Below are 18,075 nucleotides of genomic sequence, written 5' to 3'. Positions count from 1 at the left end.
GAGTGTGCAAGAATTTTGTACATCCTTATATAACTGGTAGATGTCCTATATGTAGCTACTGTTTGAGAAATTGAGTAAAAAATGTGACGCATCCAACTTAGTGTTCCTGAGTTTTGATTATCAGTTTGGCTTGCCTTTTTTTTTTTTTTTTTTTAAAGAGATGGGATCTTGGCCAGGCGTGATGGCTCATGCCAGTAATCCCAGCACTTTGGGAGGCTGAGGCAGGCGGATCACAAGATCAGGAGTTCAAGACCAGCCTGGCCAACATAGTGAAACCCTGTCTCTACTAAAAATACAAAAATTAGCTGGGGGTGGTGGTAGACACCTGGAATCCCAGCTACTTGGCAGGTTGAGGCAGGAGAATCGCTTGAAACTGGAAGGCGGAGGTTGCAGTGAGCCAAGATCACACCACTGCACTCTAGCCTGGGCAACAAGAGTAAAACTCCAACTCAAAAAAAAAAAAAAAAAAGAGATGAGATCTTGCTGCGTCACTCAGGCTGGGGTACAGTGGCACAATCGTAGCTCACTGAAGCCTCAAACTCCTGAGCTCAAGTGATCCTCCTGCCTCAGCCTCCTGAGTAGCTGAGACTTCAGGCATGCCACCATACCTGGCTAATTTTTTTTTATTTGTTGTTGTTTCTCTTGAGACAGAGTCTCACTCTGTCACCCAGGCTGGAGTGAAGTGGTATGATCTCATCTCACTGCAGCCTCCACCTTCCAGGTTCAAGCAATTCTTGTGCCTCAGCCTTCTGAGTAGCTGGGATTATAGGCGTGCACCACCACACCTGGCTAATTGTGTGTGTGTATGTGTGTGTATGTGTATTTTTAGTAGAGATGTGGTTTTACCATGTTGGTCAGGCTGGTCTCGAACTCCTGGCCTCAGGTAATCTGTCTGCCTCGGCCTCTCAAAGTGCTAAGATTACAGGTGTAAGCTTCCGCGCCCAGCTGAATTTTTTTTTTTTGAGAGATGGGGGTCTTGCTTTGTCACCCAGGCTGGTCTTGAATTCCTGGGCTCAAGTGATCCTCCCATCTCAGCCTCCTGAGCCATTGGGATTACAAGTGAAAGCCTCCTGACCTGGCTTGCCTGGTATTTAATAATTACAGTATGACATATATACAGAAAAGTACACAAAGTTTACAGCTCAAGGACTTTCCACAAGGTGAACACACCTGTGTTACTAGCACCTACATCAAGAAACAGAACATTACCAGCATACCATTAGCCCCTTCCCAGTCACTATCCCCCTATTGTTTTATTTTTAAACGCAGTGAAACTATACATAGGGATGATGACTCTTGGTTCATAAGTGAGTGGCTCATGTTATCTCAGGTGAGTCTTCTGGAAAGAGCCCCAGATTAGGAGCCAGAAAACCGTGGTTACATCGTGGCCCAGTTGCTTTTTAGCTGTATGACCTTAGACAAGGTAAACTTAACTTTTCTGGACTTCATTCCTCTTTGGTAAAGTGAAAATAATAATGCCCTCACCTTAAACAGCTGTTGTGAGGTTCATCTGACATTATTGGTAAACAGGAAATACCTTGTAAATGGGAAATACTTTGTTAGTTGTAAAGAGCCATACACAAATAATAGTCATTTTTGTTGAGAGCTGTGGAATCTCAAGCAGAAGAGAAAATGATGATCCCCAAATCTATTCTCTTTATCACCTTTGCTGTCTCATTTTTTTTTTGTTGACATTGGTGTCACTGTCTTTCTGTTAAATTCTCCCAAAACAAAAATAATATAAAGGTCCTAACAGGAATCCCCAGAGATCTGGAATTTCTCCTAAAGTTTTTTACTTCCTCTCTTAATGCTGATGCCCACTAGATCTATGCAAGGCAGAGACCTTGGTAAATCAACAAACTTCAATCGCAAATGCGTACATCACCCATTTACAGGCCTTACAAGCAAGCATGATCTTCTCATAGACACTCTTCTGAATTTATTCAGTCTTCCAAATGGAGCCCAGATCCTTATCTCTAACCCCAAATCATATTTTTCATTAGTTACTGATTATTTCTAACTGTATATCCAGTAGATATCTCACGTCTAAGACCTAACTCTCAAACTGCTTGCCAATATAGCAAGATGGTTTAGATTTTGGGCTTGGAGTGGGACAGTCTTGGGTTTGAAACTTAATTCTGCTACTTATTAGCCTCATGATCTTTGCTAATAAGGATCATGACAGTTGCTTAACATCGTGAAAGATTTATTCTATAACTTGAGGGTATTAATAGTATTTGCTTGATAGGGGTGATACTATGTTCAAATGAATGGAAATTGTTATTGTTACTCTTACATTTTTTTTTTTTTTTTTGAGATGGAGTTTTGCTCTTGTTTCCCAGGGTGGATTGCAATTGTGTGATCTTGGCTAACTGCAACCTCCACCTCCTGGGTTTGAGCAATTCTCCTGCCTCAGCCTCCCGCGTAGCTGGGATTACAGGTGCCTGCCACCGTGCCCGGCTAATTTTTTTGTATTTTTAGTGGAGACAGGGTTTCACCATGTTGGCCAGGCTGGTCTCGAACTCCTGGCCTCAAGCGATCCACCTGCCTTGACCTGCCAAAGTGCTGGGATTACAAACGTGAGCCACCGTGCCCAGCCACTCTTAAATTCTTATCTTGCTTTTTGGCACACATGTTCATTTATTTGTTCACTCAAGCTAGGAAATTTAGAGGTGCTTCAAGAATTTTCCTTTTCTCATTCTTCATTTATACAGTTGTCCCTCAGCATCTGTGGGGATTGGTTCCAGGACTTCACACAGATACCAAAATCCTTGGATGCTCAAGTCTCTATATAAAATGGTATAATATTAGCATATAACCTTCACACGTCCTTCGTATAGTTTAAATCATCCTTGGATTACTTATATAATGCAATGTAAATACTATGTAAATAGTTGTTACATTGTATTGTTTAGAATAATGACAAGAAAAAAAAGTTTATACATCTTCAGTACAGATGCTTTTTTTTCCCCAAAATGTTTTTCATCTCAGGTTGGTTGAATCCACACATGTGGAACCCATGGATACAGAAGGCCTACTGTAATTGGTTGTCAGGGCCTATCATAAATAGTTCTCAAAGCTATTGTTGCATCTTTATTGTCATTGCCTTACTTCAGACATACATTACTTCTTGCTTGTAACAGACAATGGTTTTTGCACTGCATTCTGTAAAGCTTTACAGAACTATAGAACTGACTTAAGAACCAGGGGGAAGCAGAGGGAACAAGTCTCCAAATATCCCTTACTTCAAACTGTCTTCTTCTGTGTGTCCTGGGGTTCTATATAAAGGTTACATTTAAATAGAATTCATTTAAAATATATAGTTTGGAACCTTTCATTCATTCAAGAAGTATTTATCAAGCACTCATGCTGTGCCAGCCATTGTGCTGATTTCTAAGAATTCAGTGGTGAGCACACAGTTTGTGATTTCATGGAACTTAAGGCAGTAAGAGAAAGATAAATTAATAAAATACAAAAAGGTGTAATTAGGAACTATGGGCTGGGCACAGTGGCTCATACCTGTTATCCCAGTGCTCTGGGAGGCCAAGGTGGGAGCTTCACTTTAGTTGAGGAGTTCGAGACCAGCTTGGACAACATAGCAAGATCCTGTCTCTACAAAAATTAAAAAAAAATAGCCAGGTGTGGTGGCATGTGCCTGATAAAGTACTATTATTATTCCCATTTTACAGCTGGGGAAAATGAGGGCACAGAGAGAGTAAATAACTTGCCCAAGGTTGCAGAGCTATTAAGCTATAAACCCAGAATTTGTATTAGGTTGTCTTAAGTTCAGACCTCGTAATCTTAGCCATTATGCTCTATTGCCTTCCTCCTGTGTCTTACCATTCCAGTCTGTACTTTATACAGTTTCCCTTCTGAAACATAGCCCTGATCATGCTGCTCCCCTTTACCGTCTTCCTTTAGAAACCTTGATTGTCTTCTCATCACCTACAATTTCTTAGTATGAGGCAAGTGCCTCACAATTTAATATTACTTACCCTTGTTTTTTTTTTTGAGATGGAGTCTTGCTCTGACTGGAGCACACCAGACTGGAGTGCAGTGGCATGATCTCGGCTCACTGCAACCTCCACCTCCTGGGTTCAAATGATTCTCCTGCCTCAGCCTCCTGAGTAGCTGGGATTACAGGCACGTGACCACACCCAGCTAATTTTTGTGTTTTTAGTAGAGACGGGGTTTCACCATGTTGGCCAGGATGGTCTCAATCTCCTGACCTCATGATCCACCTGCCTTGGCCTCCCAAAGTGCTGGGATTACAGGCGTGAGCCACCGCCCCTGGCCTTACTTACTACCCTTCTTATCATCTGATGCACCTCCCTAAAACTGCATGCCATTGTTCAACTGTAATATGGTCTGTCTTTGCATGTGCTGTTTTCTCTGCCTAGAATGCTTTTTTACTTTTTGGTGAAACTCTACTTATCCTGCTCATATTTTAATATCTAGCTTAAATGTCACTTCCTCTATAAAGCATTCCCCATCATCCCATCCTGAGTTAGTCCCTCACGCTCCTTTAAACCAGTACCTACTCTTATTTTCTTGTTCTGAAATCTTTCCATGAAAGCAAGAATCTTAGTGTTCTCTTTAGCTCCCCACCTTTCCCACGCCCCTATATGCTAAGAGCATTGTCTCTACGTCTGTAATGCCTTTCAGAGCCACCTGTTTTAGTTCCTACTGCCCCTGCCCTGGCAGTGCAGTTTTCTCTCTACCTCTATCGCTGCCACCTAAGTCCATTTTCTGCCTCTGGCCTCACTGTTGTGCTAGAGTCATCTTTTCAAAAAGCACAATTAGTATACCATTCTCCTGCCCAGGACTTTTCAGTGCCTCCCACTTCTCTTCAGTAAGTCACCCTGGGTTGTTGGTCCCCACTAGCCTTGCTTGTGTTATCTTACCTTCCTTTCAGCACACCCCAAGCCCATGGTCTTTGGCTTCATATTATGGTTACAGATGTGTCTCTTCCTCTACAAGATTATAAACTCAAGTTTAAAGATTTACCCTTGGGCCAGGCACAGTGGCTCACACCTGTAATCCCAGCACTTTGGGAGGCCAAGGTGGGCTGATCGCTTGAGCTCAAGAGTTTGAGACCAGCTTGGGCAAATGGCAAAACCCCATCTCTACAAAAAGTACAAAACTAGCTGGGCATGGTCCTGCACACCGGTAGCCCCGGCTACTTGGGAGGCTGAGGTAGGGAGGATCACTTGAGCCTGGGAGGTGGAGGTTGCAGTGAGCTGAGATTGCACCACTGCACTCCAGCCTGGGCAGCAGAGTGAGACCTTGTCTCAAAAAAAAAAAAAAAAAAAAATCTTTGAATTCCTAGCACAGTATGTAGGATGTTTATTCATGTTTATAGTCGAATATCCCTGATTAAATTTCATTAATTCTAAGTAAAGAGTAACATATCTTATGTATTTTGGAGAATATGTTTTGATATAAAGAAAGAGCTTTGCCTTAAAAGGGATAAATTTCAGTTAGTAGGAAAATTGCTTGTGTGAAATTTTGTACTTCTCAGTGATGCCAGATACATAGGATTTATTTTCTCTGATGGTGATCACGTTATTTATTAGCATCTTTAAAAGTGTGGATAGGACAGCACGGTGGCTCACACCGTTTAATTCCAACACTTTGGGAGGTCAATGCAGGCAGATCGCTTGAGCCCAGGTGTTCGAGACCAGCATAGGCAACATAGCGAGACTTCATCACTACTAAAAATTAAAAATAGCCAGGCTTGGTGGCGCGTGCCTGTTGTAGCAGCAGCTACTTGTAAGGCTGAGGCGGGAGGATCACTTGAGCCCAGAAGTTTGAGGTTGCAGCGAGCTATGATTGTGCCACTGCACTCCAGCCTGGGTGACAGAGCAAGACCCTGTCTCAAAAAAAAAAAAAAAAAAAAAAGGTGGGTATAGATCTGGTGCCATTTAGACATCTGCATTGTCCTTTTCATGAGCTGTGGCAGAAGCAGTGTGAACAATGAATGCAGAAATGCTTTGTATACATGAAGACCTATACTGATGAGAAAGATAGAGGATGTAGCTGAGATGTGCTGGAGAGAGCACTGGATTTAGAAGACATCTGTTTGAGTTCTGGCTCTGCAGCCTTACCAGTCGACCTTGAGGCAGGTATTTTCTTTTTACTGAGCCTTAGGTTCCTAATTTATAAAATTGGAATAAACCTTGCCTCTTAGGGTTCTTTTGGGAAGATTAATTGAGATGTGAGACACAGCCTTCCTTAAAAATCCTGAAGTTTGTTCAAATCCCTAGCACAGTATGTATTTTAGGGTTTTATTTTATCATGCCCATGTTAGACACCATTCCCACTTATTTCACTTATTAGTAACATCTTGACAAGTTGGTTCTTGAGGCAATCTGTCTTCCTGTTTAGAACTCATATTCATGTTTGTTCATTTCTATCAGTGATTAAAGACATTCTGGTGTGGAAAAAGGAAAAGTGGACCTGGAACCAGAAAGACAGGGGTCTCAGTGCTGTGTAGGACAGGGATGATAAAGTAGAGAGGTGGGGAGGAGAAGGGGTGAAGACCTAGGTATAGAAAGCTACTTTTCTTTAGTCTGTTTAGACAGATGTAGTTATAAATTGCATTTTGTGGCTTTTATTTATGAAAAGCTGCCTTGTAGTTCCTCGAGTGTGGCTCCAATCACCTTTCATTGTATGCCATGCTAAGTTGGTACTACCAGTTTCCAAGGACCTCCTCCTTTCAACAGAGTATTAATGAAGCACCCACATGTGCCTCGCTTTGGGGGTGGGTCCTAATAGGGTAACACACAATGTGCCTGTTTCTAGGAGATTTGCTATTTTTTTGGAAAGAACACCCTAACTAGTGATGTTTTGACCAGATTCTGAGGAGACAAGTTCTACTACAAGATTTGTTGTTGAGAATGGTATCCTGTGGAAAGAATCATGGGAATTTTTGGAAGTGGAAAGGTACTTTATTTTATTTTTTTAGAGACAGGGTCTCACTCTGTTGCCCAGGCTAGAGTGCAGTGGCATGATCATAGCTCACTGTAACCCCAAACTCCTGGGCTCAAGTGATCCTCCCACCTCAGCCTCCCAAGTTGCCAGGACTACAGACACATACCACCATGCCCAGCCAATTTTCTTTTTTTGATATATATCTATTTATTTATCTATCTATAGATAGATGAATAGGCAAATATATATATACACACACACACACACACAAAATATATATATATATATATATATATATATATTTTTTTTTTTTTTTTTTTGAGACAGGTTCTCACTATGTTGCCCACGCTGGTCTCAAATTCCTTGGCTCAAGTGATCCTCCCATCTTGGCCTCCAAAAGTGCCGGGATTACAAGCATGAGCAACTGTGCCTGGCCCTGAAAAGGTACTTTAGAGCTGATCCGACCCTAGCTTGGTTCTCAGTAATTTGCCTCTGTGACTTGCATTAAGCCACATAGCTAGTAAGTGACCCATCACCCCTCCAGGGGCTTTCAACACCAGATCTACTATGTTTTCTACCACTATGGAGGCTGTCTCCAGTAACAGTATTCCCCCTGTGTTTCAGGTTCTTTCACATTTCTTATAATTAGTTCTGTGTTTGTGAGCAAACATTGTGCTAGATATGTTGATATGTTGCCTGTAGGGACAGAGCCATTTTACTCCTCTGTGACAGTGAAACAGGGTGGAGAGGTTCTTAGCTGTTTTGTAGAAAGGCCTTCTTGAGAGAGAACTGAGTTGGCCTGTTGGATGTTGTAATGAATCCTCTCTGGGTTTTGATTTGCCCTCTGCTTTTCTCCCCAGGAAGCCTCAGACTTACCAACACTGCCTCATTAATCAGCCACTATCCTCTGGAGAGGGACAATGAGGCCATGGTAAATAAGCTCAAGGTCAGGCTCCTGAAACAGCAGTCCTTCCCTTTAGCACCAGCATTTCCTTCCAGCCTCCCCCTCTAACCCTTGAGACACTGCCAACATCCCTCCTAGTAGAAGACTTTTCTTGGTGCTTGCTGTTTTTAGAGGAGTTTTGGCCCTTTAGTGTTTGTAAAGCTCTTGGATCCTCAGAAAAAAATTCTTTAGTGATTAATTTTGAAATTGGAGCTGTTTGATTATTTTGATTAAGGAGTTGATTTTCGGCCTGGCACGGTGGCTCACTCCTGTAATCCCAGCACTTTGGGAGGCCCAGGCAGGTGGATCACCTGAGGTAAGGAGTTCAAGCCCAGCCTGGCCAACATGGTGAAACGCCATCTCTACTAAAAATAAAAAAAATTAGACCGGCATGTTGGCGAGTGCCTGTAATCCCAGCTACTCGGGAGGCTGAGGCAGGAGAATTGCTTGAACCTGGCAGGTGGAGGTTGCAGTGAGCTGAGGTCATGCCATTGCACTCCAGCCTGTGCGACAAAGCAAACTCTGTCTCAAAAAATAAAAAAAGTTGATTTTCATGAGGAAAAGCACACGGCTTCTTTGATTTGCTGAGAATGTGCTAGCTTTTATTCATTCACTCAATGATTGCCTATTTAACAGCTGTAGAGAATAATATAGGCTGGCTGGGTGCAGTGGCTCATGCCTATTATCCAGCTACTCGGGAGGCTGAGGTACAAGAATCACATGAACCCGGGAGGCAGAGGTTGCAGTGAGCAGAGATCGCAGCACTGCACCCCAACCTGGGCGACAGAGCGAGACTCCATCTTGAAAGAAAAAAACAAAAAATAATAATATAGGGACAAGGTAGACAACTTACTACTTACATGACTAGATCACGTAAGTCACCTAATTCCTGAGCCTCAGATTTCCTCATTTTAAAAACTGCCCAGTGCTTGGTTCGGCAGCATGTATACTAAAATTGGAACAAAATAAAATAGGAACGATACAGAGATTAGCATGGCCCCTGTGCGAGGATGACATGCAAATTTGTGAAGAGTTCCATATTTTTTTAATTTTATTAAAAAAATAAAGTAGAATAAACAAAACTGCCCAATACAATGCCTTCTAGTCTTTTCTCTGTCACTTACATCCTGGCATAGTAAAGACTATCATTATCGTTGCTGTTACTGTTGTAATTCGTAGCTAATCCAGAGCCTGTCCCCTGCGGTCATCTTGTCTAATTCTCAGGACAAACTGTAACTTTATAGACCTGCCTGGCAGAGTGGAGGGTTTGGGTAAGGGAATAACGACTCTAGAAGTGAGAACTCTAGAAGCTGCAGGTCATGGAGGGCCTTGAGTGCCAGGCTAATTATTTGTGTGAGAGTCATCCCATGGGGATGACTGGGGACTTGAACTCTCCTAGTATTTATTTGTTTTTGTTTTTGTTTTTTTGAGACGTGTCTTGCTCTGTTGCCCAGGCTAGAGTGCAGTGGCATGATCATAGCTCACTATAACCTCAAACTCCTGGACTCAAGCAATCCTCCCACCTCAGCCTCCTGAGTAGCTAGGACTACAGGCACACACCACCATGTCTGGCTAATTCTTTTATTTTTTGTAGAGATGGGGATCTTGCTATGTTACCCAGGCTGGTCTTGAACTCCTGAGGAATTTGAACTCCTGAGCTCAAATTATCCTCCCACCTTGGCCTCCCAAAGTTCTGGGATTACAGGCATGAGCCACCACACCCAGCTCCAGTCTTTTTTTGTTTAAACTTTCAAAAATGATAATGTAAATCCTGATGCGATGGCATGTGCATGTAGTCCCAGCTACTCAGGAGGCTGAGGCAGGAGGATCACCTGACCCTTTGAAATAACCTTTGTGCTCCTAACCAGTCACCACCCCGCTTCAACCTCTATCTGAACTCTACTGAAATTTATTTATTTATTTTAATTTAAAATTCTTTTTTTTTTTCTCTTTTTTTGCAATGGAGTCCCACTCTGTCACCCAGACTGGAGTGCAATGGCGCAATCTCAGCTCACTGCAACCTCCGCCTTCCGGATTCAAGTGATTCTCTTGCCTCAGCCTCCCAAGTAGCTGAGATTACAGGCTTCTGCCACCACACTCAGCTAATTTTTGTATTTTTAGTAGACATGGGATTTTGTCACGTTGGATAGGTTGGTCTTGAACTCTTGAGCTCAAACAATCTGCCCACCTCGACCTCCCAAAGTTCTGGGATTAAGGCATGAGCCACTGTGCCCAGCCCTCCCTACTGAATTTAAAGTAATTTCTTTCCTTCCTTTCTTCTCTCTTTTCCTTCCTTTGTTCCTTTCTCTCTCTTTCTCTCTCTCCCTCTCCCCGCTCTCCACCCCTTTCTTTTCTTCTCTTTTTCTTCTTTTTTTGAGATGGAGTTTCACCCTTGTTACCCAGGGTGGAGTGCAATGGCACGATCTCGGCTCACCACAACCTCCGCCTCCCGGGTTCAAGCAATTCTCCTGCCTCAGCCTCCCGAATAGCTGGGATTACAGGCATGCGCCACCACACCCAGCTAATTTTGTATTTTTAGTAGAGATGGGGTTTCTCCATGTTGGTCAGGCTGGTCTCGAACTCCTGACCTCAGGTGATCCGCCTGCCTCGGCCTCCCAAAGTGCTGGGATTACAGGCGTGAGCCACCGTGCCCGGCCCTTCTCTTTTTCTAGAAAGGTTTTACCACTCCTTTCCCACTCTTCTGAGGACAGTAAGAATCAGGCAGGAGCCATGTGGCCGCCTGCTGCCTGTCTAGGCTGTGAGAGGGGATGTGGAAATTCTGCTGCTGCCACAGGAGGGAGGAAGAGGAGGGAAAGCCTGGCGAAACTGGCCAGTCTCCTTGGGCTGTCCTGAAGAGCTGGCCCAGAAACTTGGCAGCTTTGCAGAGGGGTTCTAGGGGAAGGTTCAGCCTCTCGGAAGCTGCACAGCTGGAAGCTGTTGCCTTGAGTTTAGAGCAAGGGGCCAGGCTGGGGAGACCTCTTGTACGCTTTTGAGACAATATCAATTCTATCTGGGCTAGGAAGCTTCAGGGCTGATGCATTGCCATATGTGGCCAGGGCAGTTTTAGCAGGCCTCCCTCCTATTTTCACCTTATACATTTTCTGGAGCATTGATAATGCCAGTCTTTAAATTAAGTTTGGCCAGGCCTGTGATGGCTCATGCCTATAATCCTAGCACTTTGGGAGGCTGAAGCAGGCAGATCGCTTGAGCCCAGGAGTTCGAGACCAGCCTGGGCAACATGGTGAAACTCTGTCTCTACAAAAAAATACAAAAATTAGTCAGGCGTGGTGGCATGCACCTGTGGTCCTAACTACTCCGGAGGCTGAGGTGGGAGGATTGTTTGAGCCCAGGAGGCTGAGGCTGCAGTGAGCCATGATTGTGCCACTTGCACTCAAGCCTGGGTGACAGAGTGAGACTCTGTCTCAAGAAAACAAAAACAAAACAAAAACCCAAACAATTATGTTTGCCACTTTGCTTTTCTGTAAAAGTTTTGGTATCTGCTTTGCCTTTGCTTTCATGGTGCTCCTTTGGATAAGAACTTCCATTTCTACTAATAGTGATTGCTAACTACAGACTACAAATGATACAGTGGGAATAGCCTACAGGGCCTGGAAGAAGCAGCAGGTGATGGGGAGCCTACAGCAATGAGCCTTGGTCTGACCCCCACCCCCACCTCATCCCAACCACCCACCACAGTCATTCTCTGGTGGCCAGAAAGTTGAATTTGTAAACCTGACATCCAGATGTAGTTTGGAGAAGCAGATTTAAGGAGCCCTAGTGTGCTAGGTGTTATGGGGGATCACAGAGAGAGAGAGGTGGAACTGGTTATGCCCTTGAGGAATTTCCATTCTAGATGTGAAGACAAGATTTTCATGCATATACACATAAGTGCCAAGAGTAGGAGGTAGTTACATTTTTCTTATCACCAGTGTAATACAAGATTATTAAAAATAAATGCAAGGCCAGGCACAGTGGCTCACACCTGTAATCCAGCACTTGGGAGCCTGAGGCAGGCGTATCACGAGGTCAGGAGTTCGAGACAAGCCTGGCCAACATGGTCAAACCCTGTCTCTACTAAAAATAAAAAAATCAGCTGGGCATGGTGGCAAGTGCCTGTAATCTCAGCTACTTGGTAGGCTGTGGCAGGAGAATCATTTGAACCGAGGAGACAGAGGTTGCATTGAGCTGAGATCATGCCATTGTACTCCAGCCTGGGTGACAGGGCAAGACTCCATCTCAAAAAAAAAAAAAAAAAAAAAAAAAAAGCAAACATATAGCATAGAAAGTCCCCAAGTGAATGTTCCCTACAATCTAACTCCTGCCCCAAAGTAACCCCTGTTAACTGTTAAATATTTGAGGAGTTAGGAATATTAAATCAAATATATTAAATATTTGAGCTGGACCCTAAAGTAAAATCTAGAGAGGCAGACTGATGGGAAGAAGGCAGACAGACAGAGGATCCAGTCTCCTGCTCCAGGCAGAATACCCTCTCTGGCTTCCCAAACAATTGGTGTGCCAACTTCTGCTTGGACACCTTGGTGACAAGGGACCAAAATGCCAAGTAGGAATTAGTCTGCAGGAAACACCCATCCTATGCCTTACATGCTAGCCAGTGTGTTGGACACCTTATAGGTGTTATTGAATTAATTTTCATTGCTTTATAACAGGTGTCTTTATTCTTGTTTTACAAATAGGGATACTAAAGTTCAGAAGTTTCTTGCCAATGTCAAATAGTTAGCAGCATGTGGTAGAGACTTCTGCCATTTACTTGCTATGTGATCTTGGCAAATTATTTAATCTTGTGGCTCAATATCCTCCTCTCTAAAGTTGGGTGATAATGGTACCTACTTCATTAAGGGAGTTTTTAAGATTAATGAGTTCGTACATATTAGGTCAGTAGAATAGTGTCGCGTACGTAGTATGCACTCAGTAAGCATTAGCTACTATATGTCTTTCTGTCTCTCTGTTTATCTATCTGTCCATTTATTTATGTATTTATTGAGACAGAGTCTTGCTCTGGCACCCAGGCTGGAGTGCAGTGGCATGATCTCTGCTCATTCCGAGTTCAAGCAATTCTCCCACCTTAGCCTCCTGAGTAGCTGGGACTCTGACACTAAAAAAGACACTAATTTGTTTCTAAATCATGAAGTTTTACTGGTTATCTTATATGTAAAACATTTTAGCCTATATATTATAAACTGTAGCCAATGTGACCTCTATAGTATAGCCCCTAGTAGAAAAAGACAAAGACAACTGTGGGCCAGGTGTGGTGGTTCATGCCTGTATCCCAGGGCTTTGGGAGAAGCATAGAATTTTTAGAGAAGAATTTAAAATAATGCTGTGCCTAGGCAACATAGTGAGAGCCTGTCTCTACAGAAAAAAAAAAAAATTAGCCAGGCATGGTGGCACACACCTGTACTCCCACTGCTTGGGAGGCTGAGGCAGATGGATCACTTGATCCCAGAAGTTTGAGGTTACAGTGAACTATGATCTCGCCACTGCCCTCCAGCCTGGGTGACAGAGTGAGACCCTGCTTTAAAAAAAAAAAAAAAAAAAGAACTCCGCCTGGCTAATTTTTTGTTTTTTTGTGTGGTTTTTTGTATTTTTTGGTAGAAACAGGGTTTCGCCATGTTGCCCAGGCTGGCCTCTCAAAGTGCTGGGATTAGAGGTGTGAGCCACTGTGCCCCACCAGCTACTATTTATTATACTCTGTTTTTTCTCTTGTTCTGACATCCTGTCATCTCCTCAGTTTAATTCTGCATATCATCCCTCATACTTTCCTCCCCTGTACAGTTCCTCTCTCTGCCTCCTATCAGTTCTTTACCCTGTCTCCACAATGTCTCTCACTGCAGCTTCCACCTGGGTTCAAGTGATCCTCCCACCTCAGCCTCCCAAGTAGCTGGAACTGTAGGTGCGGGCCACCACACCTGGCTAATTTTTTATTCATGAAATTTTTTGTAGAGATGGGATCTCCCTATGTTGCCCCGGCTGGTCTCAAACTCTCGGACTCCAGTGGTCCACCCAAAGTGCTGGGATTACAGGTGTGAGCCATCGTGCCAAGCCCCCTTTCCATTCTTTCTTACCTTACCCTCTTGTGTGCCCTCATTACCTGTCTCCTGACTGTGCAGCCTCCTGACTCACCTCATTGCTGCTAGTCTCATTCAGGTATATATCAGAATAAACTTGGGGCACAGTTTTTGTCATACCACAGCTCTGTGTTAATAACAAACAAACTTACAAATCTTTGATTCCTTGGTTTGAGGTTCAAGATTCTCCTAGCTCTCTGACCCCACCTCACTCTTCAAGCCCTTTCTCCCACTGCTTCCATGCCTCCTCTCTGCTTTCTCTTCCTCCCCACACCTCTCTGTTTCCATCTGGGGAAATGCTACCTGTGTGTTTCAAGGTCCAAATTAAAATGGCACTTCATTTTCGTAATCCTTCCCTACTCTAAACTGGTTAGAATTTTTCTCATTTTCGTAATCCTTCCCTACTCTAAACTGGTTAGAATTTTTCTTTACAGCTTTTATGGAAGTTAGCACACCAGTTTGAAATTAAGTCATATTTCTTATCTCCTGTGAATTACAACCTACCTCAGTGCGGATGCTGGGCTTAATTCATCTTTGTATACTTCCTACAGTTTCCTATAGGAGTGCCTTACACATAGTAGGTGCTCAGTAAATGTTTGTGGCATAAGATTAGGGGGTGCCTGTTGACCATCTGGTGGGCTTCCCTTTCAGCCTTGGTGAAGTTCGCTATTCAGTGGGGGGAAATGCTGTGATTTTGTCTTCTAAGAGTCAGACATCTTTTGTTTTCAGCCATGTAGGAGAAGCAGAGCCTACAAGTCCCGGTGCCTGCGTCTGTTAAGGGCTGCAGCCAGTGCCTGGCGTACTCGGTCTCGTGCCTTGGCCCCTCAGCCCCTCCCCATAAATGCTCAGCGGAACAGGGGATTAGGTTCTGGCAGCACAGCTGGGATTTTGGCGGCCATTCCACAGCCGACAATAGCACGCAGCACAGGACAGCGCAGGCCTGTACTCCAGGGCCAGAATCTGCCTGGGCTTCTTGTTTGGGTGGCGGAGGGGGAGGAGCGGGCACAGCACGGCATCCTGGCCTTGCCACGCAGAAGGTATGGGCTGGAGAGATTCCCTCGGGGAATGGACTTAGTGGGTGGCCGTGTCCCAGAGCAGGGCAGGCGGTGCCCATGGAAGGTGGCAAGGCGCTTTGTGTGTGAGTGGCATGGTTGTACTTAAAGACACAGCCTGCCCTGGGGCCGGCAGGAAGGTGCCCCCGATCAGAGGGCCTGCATGTTGCTTGTTCTTCAAAGCCTCTGTTCCCGGGTCTTCCTCCTTGCCCTGCGGTCCGCCAGGCAGGGGCTGATCTAATTATCAGGACAGCCCTTGTCCTACCCTTCCATTGCTGTCCAGAGAGATGGACAGATTATTACTGCTGCCTTAAACTCTGGGTGGAAAACAGAGCGAAGGGGGAGTGTCCGGTTGATCCCAGGTTTGTCAGGCAGGCCACTGTAAGATGTGTTTTGTGTGTTTATGCCACAGTTTGCCTTGGCTCTTGCTGCTGTTGGAGTTCAGTAATTTTGCCTGCCTGCTTGTGCCTTCACCCTCAACCCGCCGCCCCCATTCGTCCTGCTTTTCTTGTTCGTGGACCAAGCCTCCAGCCTTCCCCTTTGCAGCCCCTCCTCTCCAGTGCACCCCCTCCCTCTGGGCCCCACCCCCACTGAGAGTCCCCTGCTTGCTGTCGCTCCCAGATCGGGGAAGCTTGCTGTGCCTTTAAAGAAAGCAGACTCCTGGCTGTGACGCACTTCTGGCTGTCAGCCAGGAAGATCGCTCCTGCCAGGCAGACTGAGAAGAAAACCAACAACTTTTCTTTTGTGTGTGGGGTTACTTTCCACTAGCCCCCCCTTCCTCCTCTCCTTTCAAGATTTAAATGCTAATGGCGGATTAAAACCTGTAGATACGTTTGGCTTTAGGAATCTGGTAAGGCCCCCCCGCACCGAGACTTTTTCTCCCTCACTCTTTCTCTGGGTTTTTGTTCAAACATGGACGAGGGGGTGGGGTGGATTCTCCCCCCTCACCTCCCTTTCCTGCGCCATCCTTAAAGAGGAGGGAGAGAAAAGGGAGAGCAAGTAAACATACTCAGAAACAGGCGCTGTGGAGCAGAGCTTGCCAACATCCGGGAGTTGGCGCCTTTCAGAGCAAAGGGTTGCTTTCTTTCCCCCTTGCGTAGATGTCAGCATGTTTTTGTTCAGAGAAGGAAAGCGTGTGTGCCTGCACGTTGAGCTGTAGAGACAGCTCAGGAGAGGGCTTCACCATTTCTGCGTGAGGCCGTGGGTGTGTGCGCGGTGGTGGGCAGTGAAAAAAGGTTCATTTTGTCAGCTGATAGGGACCAGGGTGTGTGAATATAGTGGTGGGGGGCCCAGGTCAGTGTGTGTGTTTGTGTGTGTGTGTGTATGTACGCGCCCCAGTACAATACATGGCTGCAGGCCTGGTTGCAGGTCTGGTTCCTGATTGCGGCTCTTTTGCCATCATCCTGATGTGGACCCTCCAGAGAACGGGGAGAAGGGGCAGACATCTGTAAGCCACTTTTGAAGAAACCAGAGAAGCTTGGTTTCCTCTGTAATCCCTCCCTTGTTCCTCTCCAGGGCTTTGGGGTTCTGTGCCAAACTCTAGGCTACAAAGATGGAGTGGTCTGTATGAAGAGGAGGAGGCTTCAGCCCAAGCTAGTCCCTTTAGATGGACCAAACTGGTTTGCCCCGACCTCAGGAAACTCTTTGGACTTGGACCAGACGGTCTACCCAGGACTACCCAGGAATTGAGAAAGATTGTTTTTCTCTGTATGGCGTCTCTTGGAGCCACTGGTCCTTTTGCCTTTTATCTTCTCAGAGTCAGGGGATGTACCAGCAAAGTATTTCCTATGCTGTTTTTATAGCTTATTAGCCTAGGGCAAGGTGGCTTGGCCCCTCTGGGTAACCTGCCAGGTGAGATCTCGGTGTTTGCTTGCATGTGCCTCCTGGCCTATCCGTCCCAGAGTTGGAGGAGGAGGAGCCCCAAGATCAGGGTTTTCACTCTTTGGATGTGAGTGTCTCTCAGATGGGGAGTATCTTTCTAAGAAAGGGGTACAGAGCATGGAATTCTTAGGCTACAGGCAGGCAGAGTCTCAGGGTAAGTGGTGGTAAATTTTGCAAGTGAGCACTGGCGCACAGATGGGGCAGCCATTTCCTTTGTGAGCTGTGAGGCTGTAGGCCTTTGGAACTATCAGGTGGAGAAGGGGGTGGGGTTCTGGGAAGGACCCTTTGAGGTGGGAGCTTGTGTGGGCTTTGGGCCCTGAAATTCTGGGAGTGGGAGTTAGCACTAAGAGAATGAGGGTTCAGCAGAAGCAAGGGCCCATGAGCTGAGAGATCGGTATAGTTTAACAACTCTCTGGGACCAAAGGTCACTTTGGTGTTATCTTGAGGTAGGTCTGGTGTTCCCTTGATGGGCAGTAAGTGGCTAAGAGGCAGTCTCAAAGGAGCTGGCACCCAGGCCAAGGGCGGGGTAAGGAGAGCAGTGCTGCTGCAGCTCAGACCCTCTGGCCTTTGGCCTATCACTTGTTCTGTACTTAAAACTGAAGCTTTTTCAGAACAGACTACAGAGCTCAGCAACTTGACCCTCTGGTCCTGCTTCTTGCGTCTGAGCAGGTGGTTTACATTAGCCTCAGCCCTGGTAGGAAATCATGGCTAGGCTTTAACTCTTTAAGGTCCAGAGAGGGTACAGGCAGAGTGGCTGCGTGTCTCTTTAGTGTCACTTTCCTTATCTTGATATTTATTTTCTGGAAACAGGGGTTACTGTAAATGTGGGAATTTGTCCTGATGTGGGGGAGCTGCATTGTGTCAGTTTGGGAAATGTAAAAAGGATGCAGGGCCTTAAGTTTATAACGCAACTGCTTCTGTGTCCTTGGTTACTTCTTGAGACCAGGGAAAAGAGAGGGTGCCTTACCAGCTCGGTGAGGCCTCTGTTTTAGATTCTGGGGGAATTTCTTTCTCAGAGAATCAGGTAGATGGCAACTCCAAAGGTGCCCTCAGAGGGCCTGGCCTTTTGTTTCTTTGTTTATTGAGTGAGGGTTGTGGGGGGACGGGGGGTGCCTGATCCAGCTGGGGTGGATCTCAGCAGATCCTTCTGTGAAATGGTTCCAGGCTACAATCGCAAGGA

General features: G+C 45.3%; 1 protein-coding gene and 1 pseudogene across 33 annotated transcripts in view; both read left to right on the top strand.

The window, feature by feature from the left end:
* NUMA1 (nuclear mitotic apparatus protein 1) overlaps positions 1 to 18,075 on the top strand; it is a 77,351-nt gene that overhangs the window by 23,462 nt on the left and 35,814 nt on the right. For 4 of the 33 annotated variants that reach the window (XM_054662522.2, XM_063784260.1, XM_063784263.1 and 1 more), the window contains exon 1: positions 15,603 to 15,864. The exons of 18 other annotated variants lie outside the window; for them this stretch is intronic. The gene's annotated coding sequence lies outside the window, so the exon portion shown is untranslated. Of the gene's footprint in view, positions 1 to 7,260; positions 7,378 to 14,674; positions 15,000 to 15,224; positions 15,377 to 15,602; positions 15,865 to 16,016; positions 16,219 to 16,259; positions 16,462 to 18,075 lie in introns of those variants that run through there. 11 more of the 33 variants (XM_054662519.1, XM_054662517.2, XM_054662524.2 and 8 more) reach the window with 8 other exon arrangements.
* Positions 8,825 to 8,921, top strand: LOC129139502 (U6 spliceosomal RNA; annotated as a pseudogene).

Source organism: Pan troglodytes, chromosome 9, assembly GCF_028858775.2.
Source record: "Pan troglodytes isolate AG18354 chromosome 9, NHGRI_mPanTro3-v2.0_pri, whole genome shotgun sequence".
In the NCBI taxonomy this organism is placed as follows: Eukaryota; Metazoa; Chordata; class Mammalia; order Primates; family Hominidae; genus Pan; species Pan troglodytes.
This window is presented reverse-complemented; position numbering and strand designations above follow the sequence as displayed.